Source organism: Chionomys nivalis, chromosome 3 (assembly GCF_950005125.1).
Source record: "Chionomys nivalis chromosome 3, mChiNiv1.1, whole genome shotgun sequence".
Taxonomy (NCBI): domain Eukaryota; kingdom Metazoa; phylum Chordata; class Mammalia; order Rodentia; family Cricetidae; genus Chionomys; species Chionomys nivalis.
This window is the reverse complement of record NC_080088.1, coordinates 35,195,207-35,214,944: the sequence shown is the minus strand read 5'-3', so window position 1 is coordinate 35,214,944 and position 19,738 is coordinate 35,195,207.

Here is a 19,738-nt window from a genome sequence, read left to right as displayed (position 1 = left end):
ATTCTTAATGTTTAATATTTATACCTTTGTCGCTGAAAATGGAGGTTGAACATGTAGCGTCACTTTCTTTCTCCCATCCTCTATTGAGCTTGCCCCAATTAACCTTCCGTGAACTTCTTCCATATACCCCTACTCACAATTTCATGGTCTCTTTTACTTTAATAATTATTGTTACATAAGTACATGTAAATATAGATACATGTATGTATACATATGCAAGTTAATAAAAATACAAACTGCTGAGGTCATATGTTTTTGTGTGTTTGGTCCAAGGCTGACTGCTCTATATTAGACATATTGAGGAAGCTCATTCTTGGGAGCATCTCATTCTCATTCTCCCAGAAGTCATTAGTTGCCTGTTGTTCTTTTTTTTTAATCACTGGACTCTGTGAAATTTGCCTCTTCAATGAGAACATGTATATTATATGCCTTTGTTCTAGTTTTGTTACTGTAGTTATTTCATGAAGTATTATTTCACAATAGACCTCCTGGTATCCTGGCTTTTACAACTTTTCTGTCCCTCTTACACAATGGTCCCTGAGCTTTGTATGCATGAGCCGAGCTGTGTTGTAGTTATACTCCTTTGGGCTTGACTCTTCATGATTTACTGGTCTCTTCATTGTTTCCAGTTATGGATTTCTGTGGTAATCTCCTGTTGAAAGGATTTTCTTGACTGGTAGATGTTGCAGTCTCCCTATGGCCTGGCAGCTTGTCTTAATGGCTAGACAACATGAGGCTCCCTCACTCCAGCAGAAGTTTCTACCTCTACCTGTCCTTATGTGGAGAATGTCCCTGGGCCTGGAGGACTGATCTTACCTGAAAGCTGTCTCTAAACCCAATGCCTTATTTATCTTTAGCTTTACCCTTGACATAAATTCCTGGCACATTAAGCTAGGGCAAGACTAAAATCCTCCCCATTGCTTAGCATGGTATCCCACTATAAGGAATGGGCTCCAACAACTAAATTATGCACCAAGGATAGTTAGTCCTACTGTCAGGGATCCCTCAGATGGTCCAAATCTTACATCTGTCTCCCACATATGTCATAATAGCCAGAACCTGGAAACAACCTAGATGACCCTAAACTAAAAAATGGATAATGTGGTACATTTATACAACGGGGTATTACTCAGCTATAAAAACAATGACATTATGAAATTTGCAGGCAAACAGACAGAATTAGAAACATTCATCCCGAGTGAGGTGCGCCAGACATAAAAAGACAAATGCAGTATGTACTCACTCATAAGTGGATATTAGATGTAAAGCAAAGTGACATGGGATTTCATTGGTCAATAAAGAAACTGACTTGGCCCATCTGATAGGGCAGAATTTAAATAGGCGGAGTAAACAGAACAGAATGCAGGGAGGAAGAGGAAGTGAACTCAGACTTCATGCAGCTCCTCTCAGGGCAGATGCGATGCAGCCAGCTGCCAGGTCAGACATGCTGAATCTTTCCCGGTAAGCACACCTAGTGATGCTATGCAGATTATTACAAATGGGCTAAATTAATATGTGATAATTAGCCTAGAAGAGGCTAGATATAATGGGCCAGGCAGTGTTTAAAAGAATACAGTTTGTGTGTTGTTATTTCGGGGCATAAGCTAGCCAGGCGACCAGGAGCTGGGTGGCAAGAACGCAGACTGCAGCTCCTTCAACAACAAAGGATATACAGATTATAATCCACAGCTCCAGAGAAGCTAGGTAACAAGCAAGACCCTAAGAGGGACATATACATCTTCCTGGAATAAATGATTAGATGAGATCTCCTCTGTATTATTTTCTAAGTTTTATGACTTCACTAGCACCAAGAAGCTGACAGGTTTCCAGTATCAGTCATTGTTTTCCATACTCTAATAAGATAGTTCTTTGGTGCCATTGACAAGTGATAGGCCTATATTGTTATGCTAATTATCATGGTTCATAGGAACTGTAGCTGGGTAAGACTGTTTAATTTATTCATAAACTACTTTTCTAAATTTTCAATACAGAAACTTGGGAATAATGTGAATTAACAATTAAAAAATATATAGACCTCATAATAATGACTAAAAGCATTGAATAAGTATATCAAATCTAGAGAGATTTAGAACTCCCCAGGTAGAGATGAAAAGTGAATACTCATTAACTTCAGACATATAGAGCTGAACAAATTTGAGAACAATTTAGTTAAAATGGGAAAAAGAAACCTTGTGTGTATCTCTGTGAGAATTGGAAACATCTAAACATCCCAATGGAAGGAGGGTCACAGGAGATGGTGACATGGTTTAACTCCAGCAAGCAAACATGCAATAAATATCACTTAGCCTAAAGGCATGGCCTGTGAAACAGAAGGTGTCATGGGCGTGACACTTCACTAGTAACTTCTTTTTCCTCCATCACCAAAGTGAAAATATCTTCTCTTATGGGAACTTCAGCAGTGATTTGTGGCAGCCTCAGTAGTTACACTGCAGTATCAAGAAGGGAGCATGAATAAACTTTTGTTCCTGCGGAGAGAACACAATAAATCTATGTGTCAAACAAAAACTGGGAATTAGGGGTGATGGCTCAGGGATTAAGAGCACATGTCTGAAAAAATAAGATGTTGGAAGATTTTCATCTTAGCATTATAAGGGAAGTAAATTGCTACTGAGGGAGGAGACATAGAGTAACAAAAAATGCATAGATCATATATTCTTTGGCTGTTGAGCTACCTGCAAGCTGTTTGGAGTTACAGATTTTCAGGTTTTTGTGATCATCTCCTGAGTTGGATTATTGGGGTTGTTATTTTGGTAATATAGGTGCCTTTGTGTCACTACAGCACTGATAAGCAATCTTTCATCTATATTCCTGCTAGTAACCCTGGGAGAACTAACTGGTTAACGTAGATATACTTAGATACGGTTGTTGGTGGGATGTGGTTTCCCTCTCCATGTAAATAGACATGTGCTGTACCTCCCCTGAAAAAGTCTGTTATACTACACATTTGGGGAGATGCTTTCATAAAATCTGAAAACAAAAAATCTTCCTAAAATAAAACCTTCATTCATACAACAGAGAGTTATTATTGTCTTGCAGAAAATTTCAGTTTTAGGAGCATCTGGTACCAAGAATGCAAGTCCCATTGAGAGAAAAGACATAAAAGTGAGTGTAGAAGACATAAGGGGAGCAAGAGTAAGAGATAGATAAGTACCTTAGAACCCCATTTAGTTTATGGTTCTGCATCTGTCTCCCATATAATAGCCCCTTTTCCTTATCAGTTTAGAGTATTTACCTGCACATACTACGCTCTTAGCAGACTCCAAACAATACACTTACATATTTTAAAGCCACCTGACCCTTCACTTGCATTACAATTTCAGTTTTCCCATCTAGAAGATTATGATGAGATTCCCCACCCCTGGTAAAATCAAATGTAGACAGTTCTGCTTAAGTGTTTTCCCCAAACATCTGAGTATAAAGAGCAGAAGGGTTGTTTCAGCATAAACTAGTTTTGATTGCTTGCACAATAAGTCCAAACTTTGTTTTTAATAACAATTTTAAGGGAGAATTCCACTCTTTGTTATGTTTCTGCTGCCGCAAAGAGATACCATTATCAAGGCAATTCATAAAAAGAAGAAATTGTTTATTTGCTTCAAGGTCTCAAGGCATTAGAGTTCCACGATGGCAATCATGGCAGCAGGCTTGTAGGCATGGCACTTGAACACTTGAGCAGTAGCTCAAGTAGTTCACATATTGAGAAAAAAGCCAGGAGCCAAAGAGACAGCTAAATAGAATGACAGTTGCATTGACTTTTGAAGCCTCAAATTTAGTCCCTGAGGCACACACCCTCTAAAATAATGATACATTATAATATTCCCAAATAGTTATAACTGGAGACAAAACATTCAAATATATGAGTCTATGACAGCCACTCTCATTCACACTACCATAATCCCCTAATTACTACCTTATACCTTTGTGTAACTGGACTTTCATGTGCTGAAATTCATCCCCTAATTACTACTTTTTACATATGGGCAATTAGTATCAAATATGTTGAAATTTAGGCCGAATATGTGAAGGAATATATTGGAAGGGCACCTTATAAAAATGGATATGTTATCTAATCTATCAATTAAGAGTAAATCTTAAAGATAGGTTTCTTAGTCACTATTTCATTCACCTGAAGCTCTCAAAAAGATACAAACAATCTTGGTCTTTGAGTATCTTTGTTCATGTGTCCCATTGTCAATCTTGATAGTGCATCTCTCTTTAAAATCTACAATAACATTTCTCTAAACAGAGTCCTTTTGCTTCTATCACAAATCTGTGTGATCTTTATCTTCATACTTTGGAAAGAAAGTCAGGATACTGAAACACATCACCCAGTTCTCAACCACCACGACCAGAGGTGCTGACAAAATTGTTCCATCATGTCATCAACAGTCACTGTAAAAACACATTCTTTGATGACTTTCTAATAATTTTTTATATATCTTAACTGATGTAATCTTATTATAAATAAATACTGTTTCAATGTGCAATAGAACATTTAAATTTGGACCTTTAATAGATAATTTTTGAGATTCATTTTTGATCAGGTATAACAACTTGGTGCCATTGAGATGGGAAATATTGCAACTGATATATTTCATTTAAGAAAGCATTGTATATGTTTCTGAAAAAAGTATACTTCCCAATAGTTTTTCCACAATTTATGGACATCTGTAACTAAAAAAATGTTCTTAATGTTGCAATTTAAATAGTTGCAATTATTTGATCAGTCTACCCAAAGGTGTTCCTATGGTACAGTTGTAGTTCAAATGTATGAAATAATGCCATTAGAATGCCACCTCAAATGTGCTAACTCAAAAACTTTTGGCAATGAGTAGACACAGTGAGTCAATGACAATACTAACCAACCATAGGCATTAAACTCTTCTAGGCAAAATTGTTTCCCGTAAAGGTATTGGTTAACAATTCTAAAGAATCTGAAAATTTATATTGAGATTGAACAGTTGAGTAAGGAATGGGGAAGCTAATAATCTAATCACTGAAGGATCAGTTTACAGACAGGGAGAGAGGGTAATTATACTTTCATATTGGTAAGTGTTAGAAATATCATTTTGTTTTTTGTTTTTTTTTTAGTTTTCAGTAGTTACAGATTCATAAATATGTATGTGCTGGAATGTGATTCTTAGACAAAATGATATTTAGCAGGATAATTTATAATAGATGAAGTACAAGTAGATTGACATATTGATAGATGTTTCTTTTTTTTTTTTTTTTTTGGTTTTTCGAGACAGGGTTTCTCTGTGGTTTTGGAGCCTATCCTGGAACTAGCTCTTGTAGACCAGGCTGGTCTCGAACTCACAGAGATCCGCCTGCCTCTGGCTCCCAAGTGCTGGGATTAAAGGCGTGCGCCACCACTGCCCGGCTGATAGATGTTTCTTTCAATTATCACATTAAGTTTTCATCTCTTGACTTTATAGTATTATTCAGTAAAAGATAAATTACTTATTACAGTAACGACAGGGAAAATGGATAAGATGAACATAGAGACGAGCAGAGTACCAGAATGAAAGTAAATACTCTTAAAGAAAAAAAAAAAACAGTTACATGAGATGGACACAAAGGCCAATCATGTCTTTAAAGTACTTATTGTATTTCTAATTCTTAGAAAATAAAGACTTACAGACAAGCAGGGCTGGTTCTCGTATACACAGAAAGATTGCTATAAGTACTGGAATAAAGAGAACTATACTGTAATCTGTAGGACTGATTATGAAACAGAGTTATTAGCGTAAGTGTGCATGCATTCAGAAAACTACATATAGATATAAATGCACACGTACTCTATTACTCATAAGAGTACAGCCTCATTATACATCTATTATTTTACTGATCATTTTCAAGCACTGTCAGTCACTGGTAACAATGCTCACCATTGATACTTAAGTCTTACAATCTTACATCATTCTGAAGGCAGAGGAAAAATGAAGACATTAGAACAACTTAATTAGGAAATGCCTGTGACTGATTGTTTAACAACATGCTGAAATACTCAGTGCTTTTATTGTACTGTTTGAAGAACCAAATAGATCTGAAATTATTACATAGATGTGTTGTCTTATTCCAAAGGTAATCATTCTTAGAACAGTGTTTAGTTAATTAAAGGAAATAAAAGTAAAAAAACTTGCTGCCAAGGATCAATCCACAAAAAAACTAATAATATTTAATTTCTTGTTAATTGCTATGAAAGAAAGTGAATGGCATTAAAATCTAACAATCTAATGTAAGTGTTGACTAAAGGAAGAATACTAGTAAAGACTAGTTTAGAAAATAGAGTTCAGAATTGGAAATTGTTTCTGCTGTTATAATTTTGACTTGCTTCTTATACAAGTAGTTATTTCTCTACAAACACGTAAATGCAGCTTTAACAATATTTCTTTACAACACATGAAATGAACGTAAGTCATAGAATATAAGTTTTGAACATGGCAGGATAGACAACTAGGTCTCCCTAAGATACTCTATCTACTCTGCCCCTTGAGTAACCTGAACATGGACATGGAGTAGATATCTATAGACTGACAAATAAATATTTTCAGAAAACATATAAAAGAGTTAAAAAGCAAATATTTCATTAACTTAGTAATACATTCCATACTCTAATTTCTTTTCTCTTTATTCCCTGGGCTTAGTTTGTTTTCCTTTTTAAAAACAATGCTAATCTTCAAATTAAACAAAGAAGGATTTCCAAAAGCAAGGTAAAATAACAAGGTCCTTTACTACAATGGTGGTGAGTAAGAATGGTTCCTCACCCTCAGGCAGATCATTCTAATGACTGAAATGACAAGAATACTAAAGTTGTTGGGGATAGCAATATGAGTGAGACTTCTTTCTTCCAAGATAGCTTTTCTATTGTTTTTTATAGTTCCCAGAGTCCTGTATATAAAATCATATTGGGAAACAATAACAACTACATAGAAAGAGAATGGGGATGTTTGGGGAAATGGGAGGGGTTAGGAGAAGAAAGAAAAGGGGACAGGAAGTAATGTACTTAAACTAAATTTTTTTAAATAAATTAATCAAGAAAAGAAATGATTCAGCTGGCAAAGGGATCAAACACTCTAAAGTAAATGTGTTACTTTTTAATTCAGATGAAATAGAAACAAAATCTTTTTTCAGTTTGGACTCTATTTTAACTCTTTTCTGCAAATTGATTCACAAGTGAATGCAAAACTAGGGGTCTCAGAGTTAGTGAAAGAGAACCTATGGTGAAGGAGTGCAAAGGCAATGAATGTGAGATATAAGAAACACAGCCAAAATCAATGAAGGTGAGGTATCAGAAACATAGTCAATATAACAATGAAGGCATGATTCAGAAATACAGACAAAATGTAAAAAGGACTATGAATTAAGAATGACATTTCCCCACTGAAATCCAAAAGGAACAAGAGATCTGTTTTGTCCCTATCACTTTCACCATCATCTTGGGAGCTCTACGTGGTACCATGTGTTGAGAAAGGCAAAGAAAGTATGTATACTGACTTGGAAAGAAGAAATAGAATTCTATTGTTTTCCAAACATAACATAATGGAATATGGAAAATGTCCAAATCCACAAAAAATTCTCCCTGGAACTAATAAGTAATTTGATGTAGTTGAGAAAAACAATAGCACATTTCAACCACCAGTGTACATCTAAAATCATTTCTAATAAGAAACATCAGCAAGACCATTGACCAGCCGTAATGCTCACTCATTGAAAATGAGAATGCATAGTGGATATGCATGCATGAAGAAAAACAAAACTTTTCAAGAAACCATCTGAGGTTTTCTGAAAAGATCCAGTAATCTTTGTCACTCAAATTCATCCAAAGCAATTAAAAATGGAATATTTTCAGGGTGTGATTGTATTCTGTATGACACTTTGATGACTGATAAAATTTCTAGTTGCTCCAACTAATAGAACAATTGAGAGCCTAATCTTAATGTAAACTATAGACATAATAATATCGAGGAGTAGTTTGTTGCACCAAGTGTTTTAGTTTGTTAGACTTGATGATAATGTGAAATGTTGTGTGGAGAACTAAATATGGAATACATAGGGAATATCTGAAACTTCTCTCGTAATTTTCATAGTAATGTAGCTCTAAAAATTAAACATAATAAATTCAAGAGAGAAAGATATGTGCTATACTTTAGGATATTATACAATGAAAAAAACATGCAGAGCAGGCACACATGTAGGAGAGTCACAAAATAAAACCATTGGTTTTTAGTATTAAGACGGTAGTATATGGATCCCCAACTGAATTGGGATTACCCTGTGTGTACTGTGATTACCATTAATGAATAAAGAAACTGCCTTGGTTTGTTGATAGGGCAGAGCTTAGGTAGGCGGGGAAAACTGGACTAAATGCTGGGAGGAAGAAGGTAGAGTCAAAAGCTGCCATGAATTCGCCAGAAACAGACATGAGGACGATACCTAGATTACTAATAATGTGTTAAATTAAGATGGAAGAGTTAACCAATAAGAAGTTAGAGCTAATGGGCCAAGGAGTGTTTTAATTATTATAGTTTATGTGTGATTATTTCTGGTCAATGCTAGTTGGGTGGTAGGAAAGAACTCACAGCACTCCTTACGACAGATGGGTTGGCCAACGTGATGGACTAAATCCATGTAAAACCATGTAAATATTATAATACTGTGTTAAATTTAATTTAAAAACTCTAAATGGGTCACAGTGTTGGTTAAATGTACCCAGCCTTGAAAGAGAAAAAAAGAGTATAGAGAGTTTAAAAAAGATGTTAAAAAAGTCTTTAAAAAGACAGAATAAGACAGTCATAGATTAAAAAGAGTAAAAGAAAATAAGCCACATAAAAATGAAAAATTCAAGGAGAGTATGATATTGTATCAGCTTTAAATTTTTTGACCTAAAGAAGCTAAATACAGAGAGACATTTTATTGTATGGACTTCTAAGTTAAACCAACCTAAAGTTATCTTGATTTCAAAATTTGAGTCTAAGGATATGTTGCTTTGGAAAAGAGGTTATTCTTTTGTTTTCACAGAAGATGAGAAACTATGAATTGCTTCCATATCAATATGGTTTAATGGAACAAGACTCCCCCCGAAAGGTTGCTGTAAACACCCCCACAAAGAAAAAAAAAACTTTACCCAATAAAAAACAAGAAGATTTTTGGACAGAACTGCACCTATATTCCCAAATATTGTTTGTAAAATTTTCTTTACATTTAAAGGAGAATATGCTATAAAGATGGATACTTTGCACTGGTATGAATCTTGCTTTGTTGATACAAATTTAAGGTCATCTTGTTATATGTATCTTTCTGATCTTGATTAAGGTATTGTGTTTGTGTAGCTCATTTAAAATTCAATGTATAATCAAGAAAAATAAGTTAATAGATAATCATCTATAATAGTCAAGCTTGTAGTCATGTTAGATATGCTAGATGTAAAGAGATATACTTCAGTTAGATAGGTATTCTTCAAATATTTCAGAAACCTTCAGAATATGTCATTTAAAATGTTAAAAAAAAACTCAAGATTTTTTATGACAATGAGATACATCTGCTCCTGGCAGCAAAAAGTTACTTCAAAAGTATGATGGTCATTGAAGAGGCTGCTTATGTAGTTGTTTAGCCATTTGGGCATAAAATTGCTCTTCTCTGGACTGCTTCACTGGATTTGCAGGACCCATGGAGAAATGACTGCTGAATTTGCCTAAAGGTGAGATGAACTTTGGGAGTACCTGCTTCATGAAAGTGTCTGCAAGATATTTTGCAAGATACAGAAGAAAGTGACTGAACTGTCTTTAAAATTTCCTGTTTCATGGAGAAGTCTGCCAGATACATCAGGCCTGTAGGCTAAAGATGGATGTCCCAACAGTACAGAAGAACTTTAGTATCTGTCCAGGCAGTGAGATAGCTCTGTCATTTTTAGAATTTTGGAAGTTGCTTATAATGTATTTCCTCTTTACTTCTTAGGTAACAATATATCTTTCTGGAGTCTTTGATGGAGTTGAAGAATAGATATATAATTATAATATTCCTTAGTTATGATAAAAGATAAAGTAAATAAAAATATTGTAACTGTAATTCTTGATTGATACCTGTTTTGTTATATGTAATTTTACTATGCTAAAATTAAAACATTCTTTTTCATTTAAACAGAAAAGGGGAGGTGATGTGAGAGCCCCCTCTGTTTGCTGTGATTACCATTAATGAATAAAAATACTGCCTTGGCCTGTTGATAGGGCAGAACTTAGCTAGGTGGGAACAATGGACTGAATGCTGGGAGAAAAAAGGCAGAGTTAGATAGCCTCCATGGAGCCATGGAAGACAGACATGCCAAAACTTTAGTCAGTAAACCACTGTCACATGGTGATACATACATTACTAAAAATGGGTTAGATTAAGATGTAAGTGTTAACTAATAAGAAGTTAGAGCTAGTGGGCCAAGTGGTGTTTTAATTAATAGAATTTATGTGTGATTATTTCTAGTCAAAGCTAGTCGGGCAGCCAGAAAAAACAAGCAGCTCTCCCCTGCAACACCAAACACTAAGACCTTTTAATAAGTGAAAAACAAAGTCATTGAACTGAAAGGTTAAGCCTGGATTATGATTTGATTTTTGCTTGTTCTTCTGCTAGATGGAAGTGTACAGAATCTACAATGACCATGAAGCAAGAAACACAAACTTTAGTCCCAAATCAGCATGACGACAAACACTGAAATACCCTCAAACTTTAGCAGAGCATATTAGAGAATTTTTGGTTTACAGAAAAGGAAAGTATTTGTTTTTGTTTGTTTGTTTGGTTGGTTCCTGAGCCATTTGAGATCAGCAGTACAAGAACTATTTTCTTTAGTAGAAGATGGTTCCTACCTGATTTCTTTAGCCCAAAAACAGTTGCCTTAAGGAAAATGCTGAGTATATGGGGAAAATGTGTATAAAAAAAGGGAGAAAATCTTTGGTAGATTATTTCAGTAATAGGAGTGCAAATCACCTTGTCAAGTTAATGGAGAGGTGGGGATTTAGGTCTTGGTTTAGCTGAAAGTTTTGAGGATTTGGTGGTATAAAGAAAATAACATGAAGAAAAAAAAGTCTAGGCTCAGAAAACTCAGAAATTGGAAGCATTAAGAAACACAGCAGTAAGGACCTTGAAGCAAGCAATCAAACATTAACTATTCTCTTCATTCTTCCCAGTAGTGATATGGGAGTATTATAGTGAGCTTAACTTGGGAGCTAGCATCTGAAAAACCAAAAGAAAGTCAAAATCTCCAAGAGCCACTGGCTTTCAGGTCCTTGCTCACAATTAAAAAATAAATAAAACTCATAATTGCAACTGAGGTTTAGAAGGAACAGTTAATTACAGAGGACATAAGAAAAGAGAGAAGAGCTCATGTATGATAGAACCAATGCCCAGGAAGTGGACACCACTAAGTGTCACTGAACTGGGCTTAATAAGCCTGTGAGGATGAAGGGAGAAAGATAAACTTGTCAGTGTAAGTCCCATTCCAGGTGTCTAGGAGCTTTGTAGTTTCAGCCATATCCTTAGTATATTATCCCAGGGAGAAGGTACTGCTTTAGGGGGAAAGGAAAAAGCAGACCACCCTACTGAAATCTCCAGACAAATGCCACTTTGCAAATCCACAGGCATTTTGTCTTAAGTACTTCAGACATCTCTGGCCTCCAGCAAGGACTAGGCTGGCAGGTCCAAGGACATTTCTACATTTTAGTTAAGAGAATAAACAAACAGAAATAATACAAATTTAGAACCTAGACAATGATAAACTGGGCCAGAGCTGATGAGAGATTGCTTATATAAAATAATACATATATATGTACACACACACACACATACACACACACACACACACACACACACACATATATATATATACTGGACCTCTATCTCACTCTCACTTTAATATACTCTAGACAGACTTGTTGGATCTTCATTGGATGGATCTACTTGTCCTATTCTCAATATGAGTACTTTAGATAATTTCTGTTTTTTGCTACTAAATTCTCTATTTTACATGGTTAAATGAAGATGAGTGTCTAAATTTATATTATTGGTACACAGCCTATGACCCCAAGTCCTCTTTCAATGATAGCTTATGCTGGAGAGAATGTGGAGTAAGGGAAACACTCCTAAATTGGCTGATGGGAGTGCAAATTTATATAGTCACTTTGGAAATCAGTATGGCGGTTTCTCAGGAAAATGGGAATCAATCTACCTCAACACCCAGCAATACCACTCTTTGGCATATACTCAAATTATTCAGACCCATACCACTGGGATATATGCTCAACTATGTCTGTAATAGCCAGAACCTGAAGACAACCTAGATGCCTCTCAACTGAGAAATGGATAAAAAAAAAAATGTACTGTTACACAATGGAGTATTATTCAGTGATAAATAAAACAATGGCCTCTTGAAATTTAAAAAAAAAAAATGGAACTAAAAAACCTTCCTGAGTGAGGTAACCCAGAAACAGAAAGACAAACATGGTATGTACTCACTCCTAATGAATATTAGATGTAAAGGAAAGAATGATCAGCCTATAATCCATGATCACAGAGAAGCTTGGTAACAAGAAGAACCCTATGGAAGGCATATGTAGATCCCCCCTGGGGAGGGAAATTAGACAAGAACTCCTGAGAAAACTGAGAGTAGTGGGAGAGGGAAAGGGGGAGAGTTTAAAGGGAGATTTCAGGGAGAAGGGAAGGGGAAAGGGGAACAGGATAGCCAAGATGGAGGAAAGACAGAGAGGGAAAGCAAGGAAAGAGATATCTTGATTAAAGGAACATTATTTGGCTTCCAGGAAAACTGACACTAGGGAAATTCCCAGAAATCCACAAGGATGACCTTAGCTAAGACCCTAAGCAATAGTAGAGAGGGTACCTGAACTGGCCTTCTCCTATAATCAGATCGATAACTACCTTAATTGTCATTATAGAAACTTTATACAGCAACTGATGGAAGAAAATTGAGCCATCCACAGCTATGCACTGGGCTGAGCTTCTGGAGACTAGTTCAGCAGAGGGGTCAAGGCAATCATGGAGAAAACTACAGAAACAGCTTACTAGTCAGTACTTATTGACACTAGACTGACAGCAGAGGAAGCTGCCTAGAACCAAAATAGACCCTCTGAATGGTGACAGTTGTGAGGTTTGAACAGTCTGTCGGGCCACTGGCAGTGGCCCAGGATTTATCCCTAGTGCTTGAACTGACTTTTTGGATCTCATTCTCTTTGGAGGAATACCTTACTTAGCCTAGATATAGGGATAGGACCTTGTTTCCTACTCAAAGTGATGTGCCAGATTTTGTTGCCTCCCCTTGGGAAGTCTTACCCTCTATGAGGAGTGAATGAGGGTCAGTGGGTGGGAGGTGGAAAAAGCAGGAAGAGGAAAGGGAGAGGGAACTGGAATTGGTTTGTAAAATGAGAAAATATTGTTTTAATAATAAAAAACAAAGAAAAAAGTGAAGTAATCTGGTAGAAATATAGTAGTCCAAATAAATTCATTTGCATAATTAAAAGTTCTTCTTTTAGAGCTTTAACATATGCCTGCTTTCTCTCACCTGTTGGCAGAGTTTTCCTGTCCCACAGCCACTCTCAATTAAACACACTGAAGCTTATATTAATTATAAATGTTTGGCCAATAACTCAGGCTCATTAGTAACTAGCTATTACATTTTAAGTTAATCCATATTCCTTATTTATGCTCTGAGACATATCAGTACTTTTATTAACATGATATTTTCATTTCCTGCTCCCTCTGAATCTTATCAGCAATTCCAGACTGTCTTTATTCCTCCCAGCATTCTCCTAGTATAGCTCTCCTTCATGAGCCTATTCTGTTCAATTATTTGCCAGTCATCTTTTTGTTAGAATAATCCAAGCAACAAATCTTCACAGTGTAAAGGAATATTCCACAGCACCAGCCATTGAGAGAGTATAGATTAGCATTTTATTCTGCATTACTTTGGGGATGTGGACTGTAGATATGAAATAAATTGCAATTACTTGTTGAAATGTCTAGGCCACACCATTCACTATTCCATTCTTCAGCAGTAAGAAAATTACTTGATCAAACGTTATTTCATCGTTTTTATTCAGAGGTTATTATTACTTGCTTGATTTGTGACTTTTGTTTAATGTAATATATTTGGTTTTTAATTTAACTTGCAAAGGACTTAGTATAATAAGCATGTTTCAGAAGTATTAGATCTAATCTATGCCACCTCTTTGCCTTTCTTAACTTAATGATGATATACTTTTGAAAATAGCCATTGAATAGTTTTCCTTATGGAATTTTGCTAATTTTGTATACATCTGTTAGTAAGCAGGATATAGAATACTTGTAACAAGTGTTGGTTAACTGTGAAGTCAAAACCAGAACACACAAAATCATCCTTATTCTCCAAACCAATCATGATTTGAACAGATTCCAAATACCAATTTAATCAATTATTTTGAAAAGCAAAATTTACTGAAAGCTGACATTTTATGTCTGAACTTTGTTCTTACATAAGGATGTATATTAAAGGTACCCAAAAGAAGCAACGTTTTTGGACAAAGTCCTAGAAATTCGGTAAATAAAGAATATCTAGTGATCTCCCCAGGGGATCCATTTGACTTTCTTAGTGTGAAATTGGGAAACTATGAAATGAATATTGACACACAGGGATGTTCATCTAAGACACAGTTTTCAGAGTTTGTTGTTTTTATTAGCTTATTTTCATTTTCCCTTTTCTTATTTTTTGAGCATTTTGTTTAGAATGAATTAAAACTTATTACCCATGATGCTGGTTGCAGTCTCCAAGTTCACAAAAGGTCTATTTAAACTGTGTGACCCAAAGATCTTACAATAAATCAAGTTATTAAAGTATTTAGTGAGGGCCTACTGCAGACAGAAAAATGTCTCTTTATTAAACAAAAAGCATGCCATCCAGAGGTAAAAACAATAGGCCAGGTATCCATGGGATAAAATGAAATTATTTACTACATAGTGGATTACAGGAAATATGCAATATGCTAAATATAAAAATTCAGTATTCTTCTTTCCAGTTGTTTCTAAGTATGCTATTTTTCTGAATATTAATTACTGTAAGCCAGTCTTGTTGATAGACCTTCCATTAGAATCTCTGAAAGAAAAAAAATGGGATAGTGATTCATGTAGTTCATACTATATTACTACAGATACTTTTATCCTGATTTCTGAAAAACTTTTATTAATTGATTGGAACAATACTTTGTGAAGTTTTATTTATAATAAAACAATAAGAATTTAAATGCTTAAAGTTTGAACAGTGTGCTGTCTTCTGCACATAGAGACCATTAAACACTAGACAGTACATAGGAGAGATTAAAAAAAAGTCCAACTTTGTCACAGTCACCCAAGAACTGTTACAGAATCTACATGAAGAGATAAGCCATGGTAAATGCTCTTTTCAGGAGTGCCACATGCTTTTGTGGTATTGTACTCCAAATGTATAAGCCAACAATTGATTTCTGTCTTGTAAAACATGGCACAATATCCTTAAGGAAATGACTATAATAAAATGAAAATGCTCATTCAAACATTAATGTATTCCTTTAAAGCATTTAGAATAGACATGTTTATTTGCCAGGCATCTTAACAATGGAAAAAATAGCTTAGGCTTTCCTTTTATGGGACAAGGAACACTTTGATAATATGAACATACTGTGTCCTGCCTGAAAAATAAAGCAAGATTTGCTTTCTTAGTTCATTGCAAAATATTACAGTACAGCTATTTAAGTAAAATCACTGTTGATTTTATGGATAAGTGTTAGGACCCTGGGAGGAGAGCCAACATGAGTGTGGCTGGTTGACTTCATTCTTGTACTTTGAGCTTTGTTGACAGTATTCCTGATGTAATTCTCTACTAAATGGAGTTGGTGCCAACCTCATAAATCAGAGTAATCAGTAACACTGGCATAGTGTTTTATCTATAGTAAAATATGCAAGCTAAAATTTAAGGGAGACAATTTTTAAATTACCATTCAAATTATCATCTGGATTTTAATAGTTTTGTTCCAGGTTAACAAGAGTGTTTATATAATTGGTTGCTACATTAACTGATAATGCCTTATATGATACATCCCCCCCCCAAAAAAAAATCCTGAAAAGATTTACTATTGCCATTCCTACAGGACTACCACTTATATAGTCTCCAATACTGAATCTGTGGAACAATTAACACTCCCTAAAATATCCATATGAAGCTGCCTCTAAGTAGATGAAAGTATTCAGCTCTCATTGCCCACTGTGTTGTGAGAAACAAAGTCCTTTGTTATCAAGATACATGGCTTTTATCATAATAAATGTAAATGGGTAGACTGAAATATTTAATTTAAAAGCAGAGCAACATTTCAGGTATGTCATTATTCTGACTAAGAAGAAACTAAGATGATAGACTCACAGTGATGGGAACAGTATATCGAAATTGGCTAAGCATCTTAAGGTAGTGAACCCCTCACAAGCAGGGTTCTTTTTAATGATGTTCCACCAGTCTTAGAGGAAATGGTATAAATATCTTGTTAGGGCCGAGCATTCAACTCTCATTTATTCTCAGATCCTTGAACTATCAAGTGTCTCTGCCTTTATTACGTTCATTATAAAAAGAACTACCTGTGTTTAAGATCAGGATAAGTAGTTTTCAATGGTATTATGATAAATACTTAAAATAAAGTCTAGTGCCATGAAAACTTAGCTAAATAACAGTGTTATATTTGTTCATAGAGCCCAAGAATTTCTCAGATATTAAGGTTCTTCCTTCTAGATTTACAGTTCCAGATATAAATTTCCTAATCAAAGAAAGATATAAAATTTAATGAAATCAGAGACAAAAAGAGAAAGATTATAACTGATACCAATGAAATTTAGATGTATATTATAAGTATGTCTCGAAAAACCTATATTCAATTAAATTATAAATATTCAAAGAAATGAATAAATTTCTACCTTCATGTTACATACCAATATTAAAGAAGTCATCAAACAGACCCATAAAACAAGCAAGTATATCAAAAAACCCAAATTCCTATTTAAAAATCCCCAAATCAGATAGATTCACTGCAGAAATCTACCAAACCTTTAAAGAACTAACAATAACCAAACCAGATAAGGATACGATAAGAAAAATTATACTCAGCTATTCAAGAATGGTTCAAATATATAATATAAGATATATGCTATATATTTATGAATCTATAACCAATATCATGCTACACAGATAAAATTTCAAAGAAAAGTTCAAAACATACTTGTACGATTAAAGGCAGTACAAGAGTATATACTTTCTTTAGATTCAGTCTAAAAGCAATGATTAATTATAAGTTTGTAGAAATTATGTTCATGTCATGTAAATTTAAATATATATTATAATGACAAGAAAATGCAATATTGACACAAGAGTTACGGATTTAAAATAAGAAGACGTTCTGATTAATTTACCCCATTTAATCTTACTTTCCTTACTTTAAATTATATAGACAGTAGTATTACATTGCTTTTATACATATTTATGATATCATGTCTCTATTTTCTTTCTTCTTTCAAAACCCTCCCATATACCCCTTCCTGTAATTTATCAGATTTGTGTTTTCTTTTTTATTAACTGTGAATATTAACTAATCCATGACTTCATTATTCCATGGTACTTTGTGAAGTACCCAGTACCAGACTTATTTAGTCTCTTGTTGAGTAAATCATAAGCACAACTGAAAGATATCAACAACTATCCAAGTATGTAGGCCACTGCTGCAACTTTCACAATGTCATGCAATGCTGCTAATTGTAGTTCATGTGAGTTAAAGCTGAATGGGACTGTTGGCTGCCTCCCTCCTTTAGAAATTTGCATGGTTACTTCTGATAAGCTGAAATCTAGTTCTCATGGAGTAAACTTTCATCTCTACTAGAGCTTAGGGGGTCTCTGGGCCATGTATCTGATGTATATGAAGTCTTCAGCAACAGTGCTTAACTTCCAACTCTAGGGATGAGGGAGCAACCAAAGGCAATAGTAATCACCCATATTGTTTTGAATGTTTCTTGGACAACCCTGACCAAGAGCTCGAAGTACAAAGTACAAAGTGCAAAAGTCCTCATATATTTACACTCCTCACTTCCTAAAACTTGTTGAAGTATATCTTTAACTTTTTAACTTTGTAAAAGGTGTTTTATAAGACCAACATGATCAAAGTCTTTGCTTACCTTCAACTTCTAATTTTCTTTATAAAATACATGAAACACTAAATATTCTAAAAAGACATTTTGAAAGAATAGCATGGTTCCACAAAATTTGTTTTAAGTCACTTACTCCAGGAAGTTAGAATTGTGAATTTGTCAAGAATCTACATTAAATTGCCTGGATAAAAAAAAAGGCATTAATACTAATATTAAATTGTTAACATTTATATGGTGTTTATAACCATTATTTCCTTAGTGCAGTTCTGACTTTGGGTAAAGATCTATGAAAAGCCTGTTCATGCTTGTTAGTAAAAATGCACCTTAAGCAATTACTTTTGAGAAGTATGTCCAATATTAAAGAGAGAAAAACAACATCAAGAAATAAGTACAAGTAGTACCTGACACTGGCATTTTGATTTAGGTTTATATGCTGGTAGGAATACGCTCTTTCATGTAGCCAACTTGGAATATAGTCTATTGATGTCTAGCCCACAGAGAAATATAGTTTGGCATTCTGTAGAATAAAATATGCAGAGAGAGAGAGTGATACAAAAAGAAATGTTTGAATAGAAAATAATAAATTAAGAGAAAATGAAATATGTGCAAGGATAATAAATCAATTCACTACTAACATATTCATAGCACTTCCTATCAAAACAACTTCTTATATATTATATAACTCATGTAATCAGTACTTTATACCAAAAGAGGATGTGTCTATTAATTAAAGCTCTGTACTCACATATACTAGCCTATAGACAGACACACATATGGATAAAGAATTTAAAATTTAAAAAATAAATTGAAATGATGTATTTGAATTAGTTAGTAACTGTAATAATGCATCTCTTTCTACTTTCACATCTCTATATTTTCTTTACATCATATATATATTATTAATCTAATATTATTTAGTAAGGTAATAAATAATTTAAAGACTTAGAAACATGTCATATATTCCTTAAAAGAAATATCCATTAATAAACTTCTATTAAGGAAATACAACTAATCACCTCATATCATGCAATCTGAGCTGGAACTGACATTCCACAATTGATATGCATCTAAAGCATTCTCAAATGAAATATCAAGGTTAACTGTTCTAGCCCTCTATGCCATCTCCTACTTGCTGACTGAACAGTATTTATCTCTGCAAATGTCAATCTCATAATGCTTACAAGAAGTTTGTGACTTTCATTATATGGATTTACAATATATGTAACAGAATCCTAAATTGCACTTTGAGAAATGACAGCCAATGAAATCATGCTAGATGAACAACTTTATCAAACACAAAGCTCACGAAAAGCTAAATAAATCACACACACACACACAAAAAAAAAAAAAACACGAAAAGAAGAAGAGCACATGGGTAAGAGAATAAGACAGAATAGAAGAAAAGAAAGAAAAATGCTGTCTTCTGCTGACTCTACTCCACTCCTATGCAACTCAAATAGTTGGTTCTAACTGCAAATGATGAAAATATGATTCACAAGTTGTGCAGAACATGGAATATTAATGAAGAGTGTTT